Raw genomic sequence first — 19,625 nt, forward strand, 5'->3', positions numbered from 1 at the left:
AGCTGCGGAGAAATACACACAATCTGCCGTCGTGTGACTTGGCTCCAGCACACCACTGAATAAGACTGAACCGAGATGAAATGGAATGAATGGAAAGTAATTTATAACAAAAATACATATTTCATTATTTTCATGCTCAGGGCCAGCTCCCCTAAGAAGACATAATGGAAGGGCCTATCTATAGGCTCACCATGCTGTGGGTCGCTCCAACATCATGAGAAGTGTTGTTGTTCGTTGGTGATGTAATTTTTTTTTCTTTTTGGTGATGTAATTTTTCTAAAATGGTGAACCAGCCTTAATAATGTTCTGAACAAAGGACAATCTTCCTTCAATTTACAAAGTAGTTATATTCCTGGAAAGTCCTAGATGTCTCAGAATCATGCAAAAAAAAATTGTTTAAAACAGAAAACAGAGTTAGGTTTGAGGCATAGGCTTTTAATTCACCCAAATGTTCCAAATGATTTTCCAATGTCCCCACTTGGGAAATGCCAATCACTGTGACATCCAAAAATCATTCCCACAGATTTCTAGTACAGCCCCTTGGCTTGGTACTTGGCACCTGTTGAGACCAACTGCCCCAAACATATATCCTGTCACCCTGGACAGGCCACTCTTTGAGACCTCACCATGCTAGGAGCTTTGCTAAGTTGCTCATGCCCTTCCTCCTGCCTGTAATTCTACCTTCCAAATTCTGACCTAGAGTTTAGCCAGCCAGCCCATCACCTCCTCCATGCCAGGTCCAGTGCTGGGACCTAAGGATCCAGGATGAAGCCAACCTGCCCCCTGTCCTCAGGCCGCTCCTGAGTAAGCAGGGAGACAACCAAACAGAGAGACATCACAGCGACATTGCAGTATGCCACGTAAGACAACACTGATGAGCGTTTTTGGCCAGTGTGGTTTACAGGCAAGAACACCAGCTTTGGTCTTGAACAGAAGTTTGATCCCTACCTGGGCAGCTACTCACTGTGTGATCTCAGCAAAGTGACCACGCTCTTCGGACTTCAGCTTTTCTCAGCCATAAAATCAAGGCAAGTAAAGAGCTCAATCCTCCACAACCACTGGGTAGATAAATTGGGATAAAGCTCATGATGGGCCCACATGCCGGGTAGGGGCCCTAGAGAATCAGAATTCATTGGGGCCAATGAATGGCCAATGAATGGCCAATGGCCAGTCACTGGGGCTTCCTAGTAGACCTGTGTGGCTGGCTGCTGATTCCTGAGGTAAAGTGGCCGTTGTGTGGAAACCAGGTTGGGCAGATTCCCACTGATGGGACAAAGAGTAGGTAGTCCTGAGCTTCCTACACCAGGAGTCATGGGGACTTAACCTCGAGGGCTGGCAGAATGCCTTCCCTGTGCCCTCGTTTGGGACGGAGGGACGGGGGCTGGGTGATGGCCCACCACTCGCCAGGCTGAGCCCCTGCTCTGGGCCAGCCCGGATGCCCAATGATGCTGGCGATAGCAAGATAAGCTGGACAGTCCCTAAGCCCAAGGAGCCCCTAGTCTAGTGGAAAAGGCAGTCATTACTGGGTCATTGGCCCCACCCCATCCTTTCGGCTTGTCCATATCACTCCCCAGTGGCTTCCATCTTATTAGATGGCCATCTTATAAGATGCTTCCATCCCATCATCCACAGCCTCTCAGCTGCCTCTGGTCCTGCAGACCTCCCTCCTCCTTAGCCCCTGTGACAGCCCCCACACTTTCCCAGGCCAGGGCACCTCCCTCAGAGGCGACTCCTGACTCTGGCTCTGGTCCCCCTCTGCTGCATGACGCCACCTCAGGGAGGAGGAAATTGCCCTACTTCCCTGACTTCCCCCAGCCCCAATCCACTCCCGGCCCCATGGCCTACAAAATAGCAAACAGCTGCTGTGACCATGGGCTGCCCAGACCCCAGGGGCCGTGGGGGAAGCGGGCCAACGGGAACTTGGAGAGAGAGCTCTTAATAACATACCTTCCCCAAGCTGCTTCCAAAGAAACTTCTCCTCACAAATCATTCCATAAACACTTAGCAGGCTCTCAGGAAAGCGTGCACAGCTCTCACCCGGCTATTAGGAGGCTCCTCACAAGTAAATTGAGACCAGGCAGCAGAGGCCTGTGCCAAATCCCCCTTCCTGCCCTCTTCCCACACGGCGTCCTCCTCCCCCACCCCGGACCCTTCCGCTCCAAGGACCCTAGGACCGGGGGTCTCCTCCTTTGTGGCTTTGGCCTCTCCTCAGGCTCCTGCCCTCGTCCTGCTGGGCAGCTGGTAGGTACCCTGTCTCCCTGGAAACCAGCCCCCTACCCAATCAGCTCCTGGGTTTCCAGGGGGTTCTCCTGGGCTGCCGTTGAGGCTAAATCCTACTGAGACTTCTGAGGGCTACAGCGTCAGGCCAGGCGTGGACAGGCTGGGCTGGCCCACTCCCCAGCTCTGTCCCAGCCACCCTCAGCCGGAGCTGCTGGTGCCTCTCAGGCTGGGGCTGCTCAATGGGGAAATAGCTCCAGGTTCATCCAAGTCACGAGCTGGAAAATCCCTCCCATCCAACGATCCCCCTCCAGGGAGGGTGTTGTGTAACTCGCTCAGCTGGCTGATAGCCAGCGCCTGGCTGATATCCAACAGGGATCAGGGAATTACTTGATTGTTGGTAAGTTGACACATTTGCTTACAGGTTAGCAGCTTGCTTGTGTCATGACTTCCATTAGGGTCTTTGAGAACAATAGCAGGAGCTGGCATCCCAATATCGCCCCCCAACATAACTGGCTTTACAAAAACGCTTCAAGGATGCTTGCCCTTTTTCTAGCCTTGCCTAGTACCATTTTGAAGGACAAAAAGCCCAACTGCAGAGGTGCCTGAGTGGCTTAGTCGGTTGGGTATCCGACTTGATTTCAGCTCAGGTCTTGATCTTGGGGTCATGAGTTGGGGTCCCACGCTGAAGTGTGGAGCCTACTTAAAAAAAAAAAAGCTCCAGCAGCCGTGATGGCTCAGCGTTTTAGCACCACCTTTAGCCCAGGGCGCGATCCTGGAGACCCGGGATCCAGTCCCACGTCGGGCTCCCTGCATGGAGTCTGCTTCTCCCTCTGCCTGTGTCTCTGCCTTGTTCTCTCTGTGTATCTCTCATGAATAAATACAATCTTAAAAAAAAAAAAAAAAAAAAGCTTTATTGCAAAGAGAAATCATTGGTGAAATAAATAAAATATTCAGATGAAAATAAACACACAGATTTGTGGGCACTGAAATTAGCATTAGATAGCCTTTGAGAGATAGGCCCTGGTCTCCGATCTTGGATCGAGTCCCAGCCCACCACTTACTGGAAAGCTGAGCTTGAGCAAGCCTCTGTAAACCTCAGTTTCTTTGATTCTCAAATGGAGATAAATCCTACTTGTCTCAGAGAGCTGCCAGGAGAAGCTCATCTCACTCTGCCATCCTTCACAAGCGGCCTCCCAGGGAACCTAGGTGCTGCAGCCTGTTCACTCAGAGTTCAGTCATGGGTCACTCATCTGATCTTTCTCTGGGCAAATATTTAGGGGAGCCTCTTCTATACACCAGGCACAAAGCAGGATGCTGACCAAGACAGACACGGGCCTGTGAGAAGTGAACAGAACAGGGGAGAGGAACTCGAGTGGATACATGATGCATTGCAGTTTTGGTAAGAGTTATAATGTCCCTGAGTCAAAGGACTGAATATTTCCTTCTATAGGCTGGGAATCAGACTCTGAGTTGAAAGCTGCAGGGAACAAACCTCCAGGTCCAAAAGACACTAGGGAGAGGAATTGGGCTGTTGGTCCATCAGTACTGGGAGAAAGAATGGAGGAGTGAGCCCACCATGATGAGGATGAGAGTGAGGATGAGGAGGACGCTGAAGGTCATCATGCTAACAGCTACCATTAGTGTGGTGCTTGCTCCGTGCTTTACTTCCATAGTGATGGGTCCTCATCCTATTCTGTAACGTACACATGGCACACTGAGGTTCAGAAAGGTGAAGTAAGGGGCGCCTGGGTGGGTCAGTAGGTTAAGCGTCTGCCTTCGGCTCACGTCACAATCCCAGAGTCCTGGGATTGAGTCCTGCGACTGGCTCCCTGCTCATCGGGGAGTCTGTTTCTCCCTCTGTCCCTCCTGTGCCCATTCTCTCTCTTTCTCTCTCTCTCTCTCATATATAAATAAATAAAATCTTAAAAAAAAAGTTAAAGTAAGTTGCCCAATGTCACCTGTCTTGGAAGCAGAAGGGCAAAATGCAAGCCCAGGACTGTTGACTTCCAGCTAAGAAACAAGAGACCCTTTGTCTAGATCTGAAACAGAGGGATTGCCTCCAGGAACAGAGCCAAGGGGCATCACTCCACAGTGTGTGATCCATGGGACTGGGGACAGACCCTGTTGCCTCTTCCAGTCTGTCTTCTCAGCCTCCAGGGGCCTCAACTCCCACCTGTGGTGCTTTGCCCTCTGTGCTTAGTATTGCCCCTTGGGACATCTCTGTCCCTTACATATCCCTGGGGGTCGTGGCAGCCAGCCCTGACCTGTGTGCCCATCACTCTCCAGCGCGCACACTTCCACCTCCAGGCTTGGCACCCCCGTTTCTTCCCCTACAATATGCTTCCTGCTTTCTTCTCTTGGACCCCTGCCCATTCTTTAAGGCTCAGTGCAAAGTCCACTTCATCCCAGAACTGCTTCTGAGTCCTTACCCTATGGAAAAGTGACAAAAAAAGGGAGAAGTATAAGCTTTCGTCCTGGGAAGTCTGACCCTAGTGAGTTACCCTAGTGAGTAACTAACATGCAACCATGAACAAATCAAATCCACTCTCGGTTTTCTTATCTGTAAAATAGTGCTAGTACTCCTTCCTTCAGCTTAGTGATTGTTCAGTGGAGTCACGGATAAAAAAGTTCCTGGTCAATGATAGAGCATTGTAAGGATATTGTTTATAATCAGAGTCCCATTGCCATATAAAGTGACAAATTCAGCTTAACAACAACAACAAAAAAGTATTTACTCATGTAACTCAAAAGTCCAAGGGTATGAGACTCTCAGGCATGGCTTTATTCGGGGGGGTCTAATTCTGTCCCCAGCATCTCTGGATTCTCCTGGTTTCCATGTTGGCTTCTTCTTAGGTTCTAGGTGGTAGAAAGAGAACTATGAGGTATATTGCAGATTCAGGTCCAGTCAAACAAAGAGAGACAGAGAGAGCACCCTTTCTCAGTAGCTCCAGCAACGATTCAGATATTTCACCTTCCGGGTTCTGATGCCATGAATCCAACTCCACTCAAGCCCCAGTGGTCTGGAAGATGCGATACTCTGATGGCTCAGGCAGTGAGTGTGTTGTGGCCAGCTCTGGAGTTGGGGGTGGGGACCACACTCTCAGAAATACATGAACCAGGGTGTGGGGAGTGGGTGAGACGAACAATTGCCCTAAAGCAACAGCAGAGCGCTGTTACCAGAATAAAAGAGGAAATGACACTGATGGCAAAAATACCATCTGCCCACCCTGGTGCTGTACTGGTGTCCATGCATGTCTTTCTTCAAATACAAGGTAGGGCCTTCCCTCCTCTTCCCTCTCCTCAAATGGAAGACCAATGAAAGACATATAATTGCTGCATTCAGAATCTCTGGGTGACTTCTCCTTCAGAGTCCAATGTGTCGTCCTTTGGCCTTGCGCCCTGTGGCCCCCCACCGTCACCCTGCAGGGCAGCTGCAAGAGCAATGCCCATTTGAAAGGACAGAAAGTAAAACAACAGGAGGTTCGCCAGTCCACAGTGCCGATGGTTTCCCCCTGAACTGGAGTGGCAAAGTCCCCCTTTCCAGATGCAGGACCCCATGAGTAGGGTGGAGCAGTGGGCAGATTCATGCCCCCCCCAAAGCCATCCACACCTTTGGAGAGCTGTGAACACGTCACATTAAATAGCAATGTGGGGGGAATCCCTGGGTGGCTCAGTGGTTTAGCGCCTGCCTTCAGTCCAGGGCCTGATCCTGGGGACCCGGGATCAAGTCCCACATTGGGCTCCCTGCATGGAGTCTGCTTCTCCCTCTGCCTGTGTCTCTGCCTCTCTCTCTCTCTGTGTCTCTCATGAATAAATAAATAAAATCTTAAAAAAAAAAAAAAAAAAAAGGAATGTGGATGGAATTGGGATAATCAGCTGAGCTTAAAGGTTAGCCTGGATGACCTGGATGAGCCCACTATGTCACAAGGGCCATGGGATGCAGGACAGGGAGGCAGAAGAAGAGTGGCATCTGAGCGGTGGGATGCCAGACGGACTCACCAGACTCCCTGCTGGAGGGAGAGGGGCCATGAGTGCACAAGGGGTGTGGCCTCTGGAACCTGGAAGGGATGGGAGTGGGGGGTGGGAGGGGAAATGGGTCCCCGCTAGAGCCTCCAGGAAGGAACACAGCCTGGATGACACCTTCGTGTTAGCCCTGTGAGACCCATTTTGGACATTTGGCCTACAGAACCATAAGATAAATTTGCATCATTTCAAGCCACTCACTTGTGGTAATTTGTTACTGCAGCCACAGAAAACGAATACAGACAACAAATTCCACTATTACACCTTTTGATCCTATTTTTATGCCTCTGGTTGGACACTTGACAGACACTGTCACTTGTGGTCCCCTAGCCATCTTGGGAGATGGGTATGATCATCATTATGTCATGATAACTGCCAACTTTCCAGAGTCAACCAGTTAGTAGAAGAGGGAGCCAAAATTCAAACACTTGTCCATCTGGTCTTGAACCATACTGGGGTCTCCATTTAATGTCTTTGCCCAGGGGACCTCTCATTTCTGCCTGAACTCTGTAGTGATGGGGGCTAATGCCCTGCCGAGGTCACCCACTCCTTCCTGGCTTTGCTTCCTGTAGGGTCCTGGAGTATGAGACATCTGAGGAGTGGCAGCTAGAATGTCCTCTGGGCCAGCTAGTGAGCAATAAATTGAGGATGAGGTCGCCAGGGCAGTGGGGATGGGGCTGATTGCCCATTCTTGGGGAGCAAGTTCCTTTTACCCACATCTAGATTTCTGCTCCCTCCCTCTGCGCCTCCCGGCTCCAAGCTCTCCCAGCTTGACCTAGCAGGGAAACAGGAACTGGAATGCACTGACTTCCTTCCATATCAAATGGAGGAGAAGTGCAGCTTTGTCTTTCAGGATTTATTCTTCTCTCTTGTCACCTCTACTCTCATCTGATCCAGGAATGTCCTGGGGTGGGGGTGGGGGTAGGGGTGGCTGAGGTGAGGAAAGGCGACCCTGACAAATGTGAAATGGGTCAGGGACCGCAGGGGATGTAAACAGATCCCCCCAAGTGCCTTGTGTGCAATTTGGGGCTGAGAAGTAAGTTCATGCTGAGCTAAGGCTCAGCAGGTACATCCCCAGGGGCAGGCCCAAGAGCCAGCTGCCTCCCCGACCCCCAGCCTACACAAGTCACAGAGGCTTAGATCCCTGACTGAGCAGAAACAGTCAAGGGCCACTATCCTCAGACTGCAGAGCCTAAACACACTCCAAGAGGTCAAATGAGACCCAGGGGAGCATCTAATTTGATTCCTTTGGCCCAGAGAAGGGAGGTAACTTTCTTAAGGTCACACAGCAGAGCAAGGGCCCCTGCCTCATCAAGCCTCAGTTTCCCCAGGGGTAAAGTATAGGCCTGTTGAGAAGCCCAAATGAGGCAGACATAGCTAAGTGTCTGACTGTGAGAAGGAAATCATAACAGCCCGCCACGGACTGAGCATACACTGTATGCCAGGCACCACGACAATGCTCAACGAGGTACCTGGGTGGCACAGTCCGTGAAGTGTCTGACTCTTGATTCTGGCTCAAGTCCTGATCTTGGGGTCGTGGAATCAAGCCCTGTGTCAGGCTCTGCACTGGGCATGGAGCGAGCCTGATTAAGATTCTCTCTCCCTATCCCTCCATTTGTGATCATGCTCTCTCTCTCTCTCTCTCTCTTTCAAAAAAAAATAATGAAGGAGGGAGGGAGGGAAAAGAAAGGAAGGAAGGAAGGAAGGAAGGATGGATAGAGGGAGGGAGGGAGGGAGAGAAGAAAGAAAATAAGCGCTCAATAAGCTTCCCCTATTTCATCTGTACCATACTCTCTTGTTTCTCCTATTCTGCAGATGAAGAAACACTCAACAAGGGAACTTTCTAGGGGGATGAAAATCTGTATCTGAATTCAGGTGGTGGCTACGCAGGTATATACATATGGAAAAAGCAATTGAGATGTACATTTAAGATTGGAGTACTTTACCATCAACTGCACTTCCATTTTTAAAAAATATCATGATAGAAACAAAAAATAAACTGAGGCTCAAAGAGGTTAAGTGACTTTCTCATGCATACATAGCTGGCCAGTGGTAAAGCTGGGCTTTGAACTGGATCTGTCCGACCACAGAGCCCCCAGTTACTCCCCTTGCTATATTGTTATGTCACATGTTAGCATCATAGTGACTCTACCCATACTTCAAGTCTTCAGCCCTGTTCCATTTTGCTGAACCCAGACTCAGGTGAATGATGAGGAGGCCTGGGAGGCCCTGGAGGCCCTGGAGGAAGGTCTAGGTCTGGACAAGGCCAGGGGCAGTGTTGCAGCTGCACCACATGATATCTCAGTACAAACTAAAATAATCTGCTCCTTCTCCCTGGCAGTGCAGCCTCGCTCCAGGGTGTGGGAGCTCAGTAGAGACTACAGCTCCTAGCCCCTCAGGTGGTTCTTTGTGCAGTGCACAACCTGAACACCTCTACACACAGCCCTGGCAGGAGTTCCTCAGGAAAGGCACATTGTATGTCCCTCACACTGTGGGCTTTTGGCTGGGGGAACACCCTTCCTGATCCACTGTACTCTCCTACTTGGGCATTTCTGATGTTCTCCCATCTGTCTGGGGCTTGAGGTTCAGGCCCTCACAGGGTTCTCAGCTGCAGGGCACACCCAGTGGGTCACTCAGCCGTGCAGCAAATGCTTAGAAACAGTTCTCTCAAAAAAAAAAAAAAGAAACAGTTCTCTCTGTGGCAAGCCCTGTATTGGTGATCAGATGTTGTCCCTGCCTTCTCACAGTTCCAGGCAGGTGCAAGAAATGCAGGAAGAGAGAGATCACAAAAAAGCAGGGAGCTGGTGTCTTTGTACATATGTGAAAGGTGCCCCTTCCTCAGAGCAGAAAATTGTCTTACTATACAAATCATGGATGATGTCACAGAAAAGGTGGCCCCTAGAGCAGCACAGGGTCAACCTGCAGGGCTGGATGGCCATCCTGTGCCCCGTGTCTTCAGGCCAAAATCTGACCCAAGGTCTCTCTGGCTCGCTGTGCTCGTCCTGCTGCATGGCCCCCACCTCTCTCCCTGCAGCACACGGCCTTTCTGGTGCCTGCTTCTCCCACCTGGGCTGGGAGCTCTCCATCCAGGTCCCCTTGCCCCTGTTGAATAAGCAGGGGCTGGATGAGGGATCCTCATGGCCCCCCGCCTGCCTGGACAGCCTGGGTTCTCCGCATGGGAGTGAGCACAGACTAGGCTCTCGAGCCAGGGCAATGGTCCTTGAAGCTCACGAGAGCATTCCTCGTCAATGTGACGTGACCACAGGGGTCACTTGGAAAGGGCAGGAGAAATGGGTCATGGGAGAGAGCATGAGCATAATGGCAGCCCCTCCCACCTGCACAGCGGTTTACCCCGTGCAAAGCCTACTTCCACACCTTGGTTCACTGAACCTGCAAGAGAATAGGTGAGGCCAGGGAGGCTCAGAGAGCTCAAGTAACTTGCCCAAAGTCACACAGCCAGTGGTGACCCAGCTGAGCCAGGAACGCCAGCTTGAACCCCCTCTGCTTGAACCTCTCCTCTCTCTTTCCTTCTCTGCCTCTTTGTTGCAGGCCTCCTTCACCACCCCCAGCCCCTTTCTGGCTCACATGGGTGGGCTCAGGGAGGCAGGAGGCTGGGCCCCGCCAAGCGCACCGAGGCTTGGAGCTGGTGATGATGACGGAGCTGCAGTCTGCTGGGAGGAGGTCACGGTCTGCAGATGCCACGGTCTGTTGGCTTTGCGAGCAGGATGAACTGGGAGGCCCACCTGGGGCGAGACAGGCCTGGGCCACGGACTCTTTCCTTGGGTAGGTGGGCGGGGGAGCTCTCTGCAGAGCCAGGGGAGACAGCAGCACCCCTCCCCCACCCAGCCGCCTGCTTCCCCCTCCTCTTATTGGAGTATAGGAGCACATAGCGCATCAAAGCCCAGTTTGCTGGGGCAGGTGGATGGGTGGGGAGCCAGGCAGGGGTGGGGGGAGGTAGAGTAGAGGGACCAGGGGAACTTCAGGCCGACAGCAGCATTCCCCAGCACCCCCTGAAAGGCCAGCAGGCAAACTTTGAATCTGTTCCAGCTAAGAAGAGCAGAATAGCTTAGCATGGGGGCTCCAGACCCACACTAACAAGTTCAAATCACAGCCACCTCTGTGTGACCTTGGGCAAGCCAGCTCCCCTCTCTGTGTCCCAGCTGATACAGTACCTTGATGGCTGCTGTCAATGTTTACCTCATCAGGTTGTTCTGACAATTAACCACTAATCCTCACAAAGCCCTGAGTCTGGGCCAGGGCTGGGATTAAGACCTAGGTCTCCTTTCAACAAAGAAGCAGTGTTTGCATGAGAAGAGCTGCCCTAGGATTGCTTCCAACATCCCTTCCCTTTGCTGGGTCTTAGTCTTTCATCTGCAAAGTGAGTGGGTCAACCTAGTAAATCTCCAAGTCCCTGAGGATTTAGCCATACCCTGTCCTATGCCCTCCTGCGGCCCTGCTGGGGGGAAGCACTGGCTGTAGGACTATACAGCTGACACACAGGTCCAGGGCTGAGGACAGGTGATCATTGCCAGAGGGGAGGAAGGAAGGACGTTGGGAGAGTGGCAGAGGTGGAGGGGGGTTCCTGTGGGTGGGTGGGTGGGTACCATATCACCTGCCCAGCTGCCACTAGGTCCTTCGGACAATGAGAAGAGGACAAGGATTGGGACACCCCAGGCTGCTCCCAAATCCACCTCCCTTCAAAAAACAAAATATGCCAAAGTCTTCCTCTCTGGGGCTGGATTGACAAGGACTGTAGTGTGGTTTTTGGCCAAATGTAGGTTCCCAACCCACCTCTTCTACCTGTGTGACCTTGAGTAAGATAGTCAACCTTTCTGTGCCTCCATTTCCTCATCTGGGAAATGGGAATAACAGCCCTCCCCTCATGGGGAGATGACACATGGAAGAGTCCTTAACCAGGCTTGGTCCTTAGAAGACAATGTTTCTTCCCCTTTCCTAGGGGATCTTGAAGCCACCTAAAATGAGCGAGGCCCTGGTGTGGGCTAGGGACCTACCTGGAACAGCCTTAGCCCCTGCTCTCCATGAATTCAAGGGACCCTGTTGAAGCCGATGCTGTGGCCAGAATGTTGGGGGTGGGGGAAAACTTCATGCCAGAGGTGGAGGTGACTGGACATATATTCATAATTGTTGAAGCTCGGTGATCAGTACGTGGGATTTCATTATACTGTTCTATATAATTTTGTACATGTTTTAAATTTCCCACATTTAAGTTTGTAAAGTTTTTCACGGATCAGCTAAAATTGTGTCAAGCACTGCCAGCTATATGTAACAGTCTTCAAGAAAGACCAGGCATTGGGGCGCCTGGGTGGCTCAGGCAGTTAAGCCTCTGCCTTTGGCTCAGATCATGATCCCGGGGTCCTGGGATGGAGCCCCTAGTCCATGGGGCTCCCTGCTCAGTGAGGAGCCTGTGTCTCTCTCTCTCTCCCTCTACCCCTCCCCACTACTCATTCTCTCTTTCTCTCTCTCTGTCTCTCTCTCAAATAAATAAAATCTTAAAAAAAAAAAAAAGACCAGGCAATCCCCAATTCAAAGCTGTTACCCTCAAACCCAGGGGTTGTCTGTCTACTTTGTAAGCCAAATCTACCTCACTGCCTGTGTTGGTAAACAAAGATTTACTGGGGCAACCCATGCATTCACATATTACCTGTGGCTGCTCTTGCTCTGCAGGCAGAAGTGAGCACGCCTCAGAGACAATGTGGACCGCAAACCCTAAAATGTTTACCATCTGTCCTTAAAACATTTGTTGAACCCTGTGCACTGATCTCCTGCTCAGCCTGCATGGTACGCCCACGGCTTTGCTATTAGGATCTGGCTGTCCTGTCCAGCCCTGGCCTTGGGGCCATCCTGGGTGACGGCCGGGACCTGCCTGTCGCTTCCCACCATCATCTCCACTTCCTTCAGGCCCCAGTCCCGCGGCCTCACCATGGCCCATAAAGACCACCTTCCAGATCACCGGCTCACACCCCAGCTCTGCTGCAGTCCCCTCCCTCGGCTGTCTGTGCTACTGTCCCACTAGCCATCGGCTCTCTGACTCCTCCAGTTGTTTCCTCCTCTTTGCTTCCCTCCTTATCCACAGTCCACCGTTTCAACAACACTCTCGCCAATACCCAAATCCATTGCCTTTTTCCTTCCCACCAAATCTAAAAAGCATCTGACAGTGGAGGAACCCAACTAACCGCTTTTTATTTATATTATTTTTTATTTTTTTTAAAGATTTTATTTATTTATTCATGAGAGACACAGAGAGAGAGGCAGAAACACAGGCAGAGGGAGAAATAGGCCCCATGCAGGGAGCCTGACGTGGGACTCGATCCCGGGTCTCCAGGATCAGGCCCTGCCTGGGCTGAAGGCAGCGCTAAACCACGGAGCCACCCGGGCTGCCCCTAACCGCTTTTCAATGCCTAGACCCAAACAGCCTGTGCTGTCACAGGAGGAAGTCGCACAGCAGGGCAAACTGCTTTCACTACAGTTTCCTACCACCGCGTCCAGACAGTCCACACGGATCCAAACTCCAAAGACCTCATTAGCTCCTTTCTACTCTATCCACGGCAGCTAGTTCAAGCCCTTCCAGGCCCAGGCGATGGCTTTTAACAGGCTGAGGCGGGGCCGGAAGGGCATCCAAGTGAAGGGAGCAGCAAGAGCAAGGTTAGGGGTGCGGAAGGGGGCTGCAGTCAGAGGGGTGTGGGAGGGAGGCCGGAGCGGGAGGCCAGGCTGAGGAGACAGCGGTAGCCTCTAAGTTTATAAGAATGCTGTGGGCACTGGGCAGCCACAGGTGGTTCTGGAGCAGACAGTGGCCAGATGGGGGGTGCGTTTCAGCAGGAGCAGGGTTGGAGAATCAGGCGGGAGACCTGGGGCAGGGCTGCTCATTCACCTCATGCCCTGTGCCCCCCGAAGGTTAGGACTTCCCTCCAAGGAGAGAGTGTGTTTGGAGACACATCCCCGGGTAGTCCCCCTGCCCATTCCCAGGGAGGCCCAGCCTGTCCGTAGCACTTGGCTTCTGCGTCCCTCAGCCAGGGCGCACCAGCAGCAATGCCCCCGAGGGTACTGGAGGACAGATCCCCACACCTCTCTAAGTGTGTTGTCAAGCAAGAATAATATCTTCGTGGATCCAGCTTCTGTCCGAAGTGGAGGGAAACTGACATTTCTAGAGCGCCTACTGTGTGCTCGACCCCATCTCCTCTGCCACCACACAGCTGTTGGAGGTAAGCATGAGCGTGCCCACATGACAATTAGGAAACTGAGGCTGGGCAGGCCGGGGGACCTACGTCAGACCCCACTGTCAGGGATGGCGCCAGACCTGGAGGCCATGTGTTAGACTCCCTGCCTGGTACTCTTTCCCCACACCCAGCTGCCCGCTGGGATTCACCAACCATGACCAGTCAACCCCCCGAGGCAGGAATTCACATTTATCACCTTGCCTACCATCCGTGGAGGGAGCCCACCTTCACAGGGAAGCCCCCTTCGCACAGTGGACTGGCTCCATCTGGGAGAAAGGCATTTTTCATGGTTCATCCATAGAGAGCCAGCAGGGGTGGCTCCCACCTTCACCTCTAAGTCTGCCCTTCTCTAGGTGGCCATGCCTACCATCCAAGGCAGATGTCACAGGATGCACTTGGGGACCTAGCCAACTTTGTCTCCTCTGGATAAGTTCCAGTTGGTCTACAGAGCCCAGAGCGGGCACTTTTCCAAAATAGGGCATCTTCTCCATGGTCCCAGCCCCCATGTTTCCCAGTGATGCAGCCAGAGATGCTACGGGCATCCTCCATAGCTTGGAACTGTTGGCTCACAGCCACTAACCCCTCTGCTCCTTCCCTGGGTGGCCTGCAGGTGGGCTGGAGCAGAGTCGGCAAATATTTGCTGACCCAGGGAATGCATTGTCACTGAAGACCACTCGGCAGGTGTCTGCGTGCACCACCAGAGGTGAAGCAGGGGGCAGGGGCTCGGGAAGGAAGCTTCACACCTGTGAGGAGGCTCAGCCTGTGGGTGACCCAGCCCCAACCCTGGTCAAGTTCAAAGGCTGAGGGAGAAGACTGCAGCCAGATGGGACACTTAAACAACAGAGTACAGGTGAAGATGTCATCAAAGGCTGAGATGACAGCTCTGCAGCTGCATCGAAGTGAGCAAAACCTGGGCAGAAGATAGCTCCAGAACGAGGCAAGGGAAGAGCAGCTCCCGAGGAAGTTTCTGGATCCAGAGGAACCCCAGGGCACGTGTATGGAGGGCTGGGGGCAGAGCAAAGTGTGTCAGCTGAGGGTCTCCAAACTTGGGATCCAAGGGGGGGCCTTGGGCAAGCCCCTTGCCTTCTGAGAGCCTCAGTTTCCATCTATGGCCCTTTGGTTAGCAGAAGTGTCCAGCAAGACCATGTGTGTGTGAACCTCACTGGTGGTGGTGGTGGTGGTGGTGGTGGGAGAGGTCCCCTGCTTGCCTTCTTACTGTTGTTGTTGTTGGTAGGTGACCTCAGGACACCCATGGGTCCATGTCCCAGCAGGGTTCCAGGTGAGGGCTAGAGGTGTGATCTGCCCAGATAAGGGGCCCCCTGGCTCCTTAACAGGATGGTAGGGGTGCCCCAAGTGATTACAAGGGCCATCATAACAGTCAGGAGAGCCAGGAAAATACTAATTGGGGCTGCTCCTTCCTGTTACCAGAGATCCCAGATGGCAAAGTGCAAGGGGCACCGGTGAAGACCAGTTGCCCTTGTGCCTGCCTCCTCGAGGACTCCATGAGGACACTCACTGGGAAAGCTGGGCATGGGATTGGTCTCAGCTAACGGTGCTCCCAGCCTTCCACTAGGATGGGCCTCTGCAGGGAGGGCGTCACCGGTGCATTGGAAGGGGCTGGGCTGGGCTGGCCCACACTGGGAAGCGCTCTGTCTCTGTGACTTGGGAGATCTCTGGCCCTCTCTGGATGTTCAGATTCCTATCTGTACAACACAGAGTTTACTTCTGACCCTACTTCTCCTGGATCTGTGATTCTGACAGAAGCTGGGAGTTAATGTTCAAAGAGCTCTGTGGCTGCAACAGGCCTAGCAGAGAGTTGGGACCGCCTGCTCAGGCCTCCTCAGCTCACTGTGGCCTCACCCCACGGCCTCTGCATGTTCTTCAGCTGGACTGCGCCACATCATCCCTCAGGCTCCCTGCCTCACTCCTGCCATGGGGTGCAGGCATCAGCCCCACACAAACAGGGCTCCTCAAGGGGAGGTCTCTTGTGGGTGACTGGCATAGAGGAGGCCCCCGAGCGGTGTTCACTGAAGGCACAGAATGCAGGCAGAGAGAACAGCATGCAGAATGCTCAGAGCCTGAAGAGTCCTGGCCCACTTGGGCCCCAGGGTATCACTGGTGTGGCTCAAGGACCAAGATGAGGTGGAGACAGAAGTAGCAGGGCACAGCGTTGGAGAAGGCATTGGGGCCCGATTGAGAGGGCCTTGAATGCCAAGTTAAAGGCCTGTGATATGAGAGGCCATGTACAGGACACATTTGCTCCTTCAGGCCCATCTGTTCCAGGAAGGAGCTCTCAGTCCGCAGTGTGGAGAATGCAGCACAAGCCAAGAGAGGCTGGGGACAGTGGGCCTGGAGAGTATGGCTGGGAGAGAAGGGAGAGATTCCAGAGCCTTGCCAGAAGTGTCTGGATGGCCCAGAGAATGGGTGCCCACCCCTCTGGATGGGGGCTCTGCTGGGCCCCAGGGTCTCCCACCACAGGGCAGAGGTAGGGAGGGGTTGGTGTTCAGTAGCCTCCACATGTGGGCCCAGTGCAGCCTTGAGGGTAGGCTCCACAGTCTAGGACAATCCACTTGGGTGGGGCCTGGAGCAGAGGCAGTCACCACATGCCCCAAGATGAGTTGGCCAGTGTGCAATGGGAAGCCCTCCCTCTCCTTTAGCAGCGCTGGGCTGAGTGTGTCCGCGTCTCCCCCATCTGTCTGGTCCAACACCCAGAAATCTCCTGCCAGCCAGCCCTCCTTCCCTGAGGTCCCCAGAACTCATCTCCAGGCTTAAGACTCAGACCACCAACCTCTGCTCCAGGCAGCCTTCCTGATTCTCCCCCAGCCTGGAGTCCCACAGTCCCCGGGCTTCCCAGCTCTGATCATGCAGTGCAGGCAATGTCTGAGTCCGCACCCATTGCCCAGTACACCCGGGGTCACCATGAGGTCTGGGACTCCTGGGTGTGATCCTCTCTCTCCCCTCCCCAGCCCTGGGCCTGGAGCTACACTCCGACTCAGTGCAGGCAGGTTGGTGGCTGGCTGGCTCCCGTCAGGAGCACATGACAGTGTGAGGTCATGAAGGTGATCCACATGAAGGACACATAGGTGTGTCCCTCTTCCAACACATTAGAATTCCCAGGAAGTGTAAGACAGGCTCTAGGCCAATGATGGCCACCCTCTCTGTATCAGATATCACACTGGGGACCCCAGCAGGACCCCCAGCAGACAGCCCCCCAGGGGTAGAGCCTGGAAGCCTGTGCTGGGGCTGACCCTTCTCTGCCTCTGCTGGCCTGACTCTGCTGACTTCCCTGGGGGCAAAGGGGGGGGCAGAGAGGAGGGTGTGAGGGAGGACATGGGGATGGGGAGAGAGACCACATCCAGGGCTCCTGTGATCTAGGGTTTTCACTTATGGCATCTAGTGAAATTCTCCTAACCGCTGTCAAGGGAGGTTTGACAGAGGTGAAGTGATTCGCCCAAGGTCACACTGCAGGAAGCGGCTGAGCTGGGATTTGAACTCATGTGGACTTGACCCCAAACCCACCTTCTTTCCTTCTTTCTGGGCGGTTTCCCCAAAAGGGAAAGTGAGAGGCAAGATCACGGTATCACTGGGGCGACTCACTCTGCAGCCTTGAGTGCAACCCAAGCAAACAGTCTCAGGATGGGGAGAAGGGCAAGGGGAGGGAGAGGCGGAGTTAGCAGGAGCACATGGGAGCCCACCTGGCTGCCTGGGTCTCTGACACGGGTCCAGGGAACCCATCGGGCCCTCATGGGGATGTTGGTATCTGCTCTGAGGTGATTGGCCTCCCCCCAGGTTCTGTGGAGTTGAGGTGAGGACAGGATGAAGAGTTGGTCATAGAAGTGTCCAAAAAGGAAGCCCTGTGTGCTGTCATCAAAACACTGCATCAGAGGTGTGTGTCCCAAACACGCTGAGTGGCTGTGGGGATCATTCTTGCCTCTCTGAGCCTTAGTTTCAAGTGGTGTCAAGTGGTGTGATGATCACCACCAAGCCTATCCCACAGGCTGCTGGGGGCCTGCAGAGACCGTAGGGTGGGAGCATTTATGGGTGTTCCAAGTATCCTGCACAAGCTGGGATGTCCCCACCAGCACCTTCCAGGGTGTAGGCTTCATGTGTGTGCTCTGCACCTCCCGGGCAGAGGAGAAAGGTGGCTGCTCCCCGTCTGCTCTGTGGTTTCATCTGAGCCACCATACCCTGAGGGCCTTGCAAAGCCTGTGCCCAGCCCTGCCCCTCCTGGCCCAGCCTCATCTGTCCCATAAGCTCCCACCCCCAAACCCCCATTGTTCTCAGCCCTACCCCTGGGATCATTCTCTGGGCCTGGAGCTCTGGAGACAATGAACATTCCAAGGATTCTGCAGCCCCCACCCCTGCCCTCAGCCTCCTTCAAAGAGGCCGCTGGGGTTAGGGTCTGTCTAGACAGAGGTGCCAAGCCTCACATCCCTCCCACTCCCCTCCCAGCTCTCCCAGCTCAGGTCCTCTGAAGTTCTTCCAGTGGCTCTGAGGAAGGGCCCTGTGGTAGAGGCTTGCAGCTAGGAGGCCTGGCCAGAATGGTTTGCTCCACCCAGTCCCCAGGCCAGGCTCTTCCTCGGATTGCCAGGCAGCCTCAGCTGAGCCACTGTGCTCTTGTGACCTCAGTTTCCCCCTCTGTAAAGTGGAGCAGACACAGCAGGATATGGTGGTCGTGAGCTTGGGCTTTGGAATAGAACAAATCATAGGCTTTGACCTACGCAGGTGCTCAGACGTCCCCATGCCTCTGTTTTCCCTTCTGTCAAATGAGAATTATGCCAGCACCTACCTCCCAGGTGGCTGTGTGGTTGAGTTGAGCTAGGTAACCCCCCCGGGACAAACACACACAGAAGGCTGGGCACATGGCCTGGCCACCATGAGTTCACAGGGAAAACAGGCATCGCCACAGGGCCTTCCCAAAGTCCCCCTCATTGTGTCACCCCCTGCTGAGCTTTGCTCCCCATCACTGACTCTCCATGTGGTCCAGCTCCTGGCCTTTCCTCAGACTGTCCCCTGTCTGGTGTTTTTCTCTCCCCCAAAGTTTTTTTTTTTTTTTTTTTTTAAGATTTTATTTATTTATTCATGAGAGACACAGAAAGAGAGAGAGGCAGAGACACAGGCAGAGGGAGAAGCAGGCCCCATGCAGGGAGCCTGATGTGGGACTCGATCCCTGGTCCCCAGGGTCACGCCCTGGGCTGAAGGTGGCGCTAAACCGCTGAGCCACCCGGGCTGCCCTCCCCCAAAGTTTTTGTCTCCCCAGAGACTCACTGGGCCAGGCCAGCCCATACTGACTTTTCCCTACCCTGACATGCCCATCTGCTTATTCTCTTGGCGGAGCATCCACCGTGGACCTAGCACAGTATGCACCCCACTCCCCAACACCGGGTCTTGGCTCAACAGAGGCATTATCAGCCTGACAGTTCAGCTCCCCGTCTGACCTCCCACCCCGTAAGCTGCCCTGAGGTTCTCCCAGTTTGCTGAGAAGACAGGCATATGACACCCCCTGAAACACAGTGAGCGGAGCTTGGGGGAGGCCAGGGGCCACCCAGGGCAGTGGGCTTAACTCTGCTGAGGAAGAGGCTGGTCAAGGAAGGCTTTTTGGAGGAGGTGGTGCTAAATTGGATTTTGAATGATGAGTACAATTCTTCAGATAGACAAGGGGTGCCAGTGGGAAAGCATATGCAAAATCCCAAAGGCTGACACCACCACGCGAGCTGAGGGGTGCAGGGTGGAAGATCCAGGAGAAAGGGGAGGCCTGGAAAGAAGGCCTGGAGAGAAAGGGGCCCATGAGCCGGATCGGGCACTGGGAAGCTTCTGCACAGTTGGACTTGACTGGAGGGATAAGGACCCTCCTGGCTGCTGGCAGGAGATGGACAGGAAGGGGCAAGCCTGGAGGCCCAGGGACGGACAGGGCCACAGCCCAAGCCCCACCCTGGAGGGCATAAGGGGGCTAATTCATGGGAGCTTCTCAAGCCCTGGCCTGAGCCTCCTCCATACTTTCCTGGCATCTCTCCTCCTGGGCAACTCGTCACTCACCCTTACCTGGACCTGCAAAGCTCCGCTCCCATCCAGCTGGGGAGCTGAGCCTCCCTGAGTCCTTGTCCATGGCTTCCAGAGTCTGTCATGGTGTCCAGGGGCTGACAGAGC

General features: G+C 53.7%; 1 long non-coding RNA gene across 1 annotated transcript; it reads right to left on the bottom strand.

Annotated features, from left to right (window-relative positions):
• Positions 1 to 4,864: 4,864 nt before the first annotated feature.
• LOC140615032 (uncharacterized) lies at positions 4,865 to 17,695 on the bottom strand. Its single transcript, XR_012015705.1, has 2 exons — positions 17,174 to 17,695; positions 4,865 to 5,076 (listed from the first exon to the last, which is right to left on the bottom strand). It is a non-coding gene; the product is annotated as an uncharacterized lncRNA (long non-coding RNA).
• Positions 17,696 to 19,625: the final 1,930 nt, after the last annotated feature.

The sequence above is a fragment of the Canis lupus genome, chromosome 23 (genome assembly GCF_048164855.1).
Source record: "Canis lupus baileyi chromosome 23, mCanLup2.hap1, whole genome shotgun sequence".
Taxonomy (NCBI): domain Eukaryota; kingdom Metazoa; phylum Chordata; class Mammalia; order Carnivora; family Canidae; genus Canis; species Canis lupus.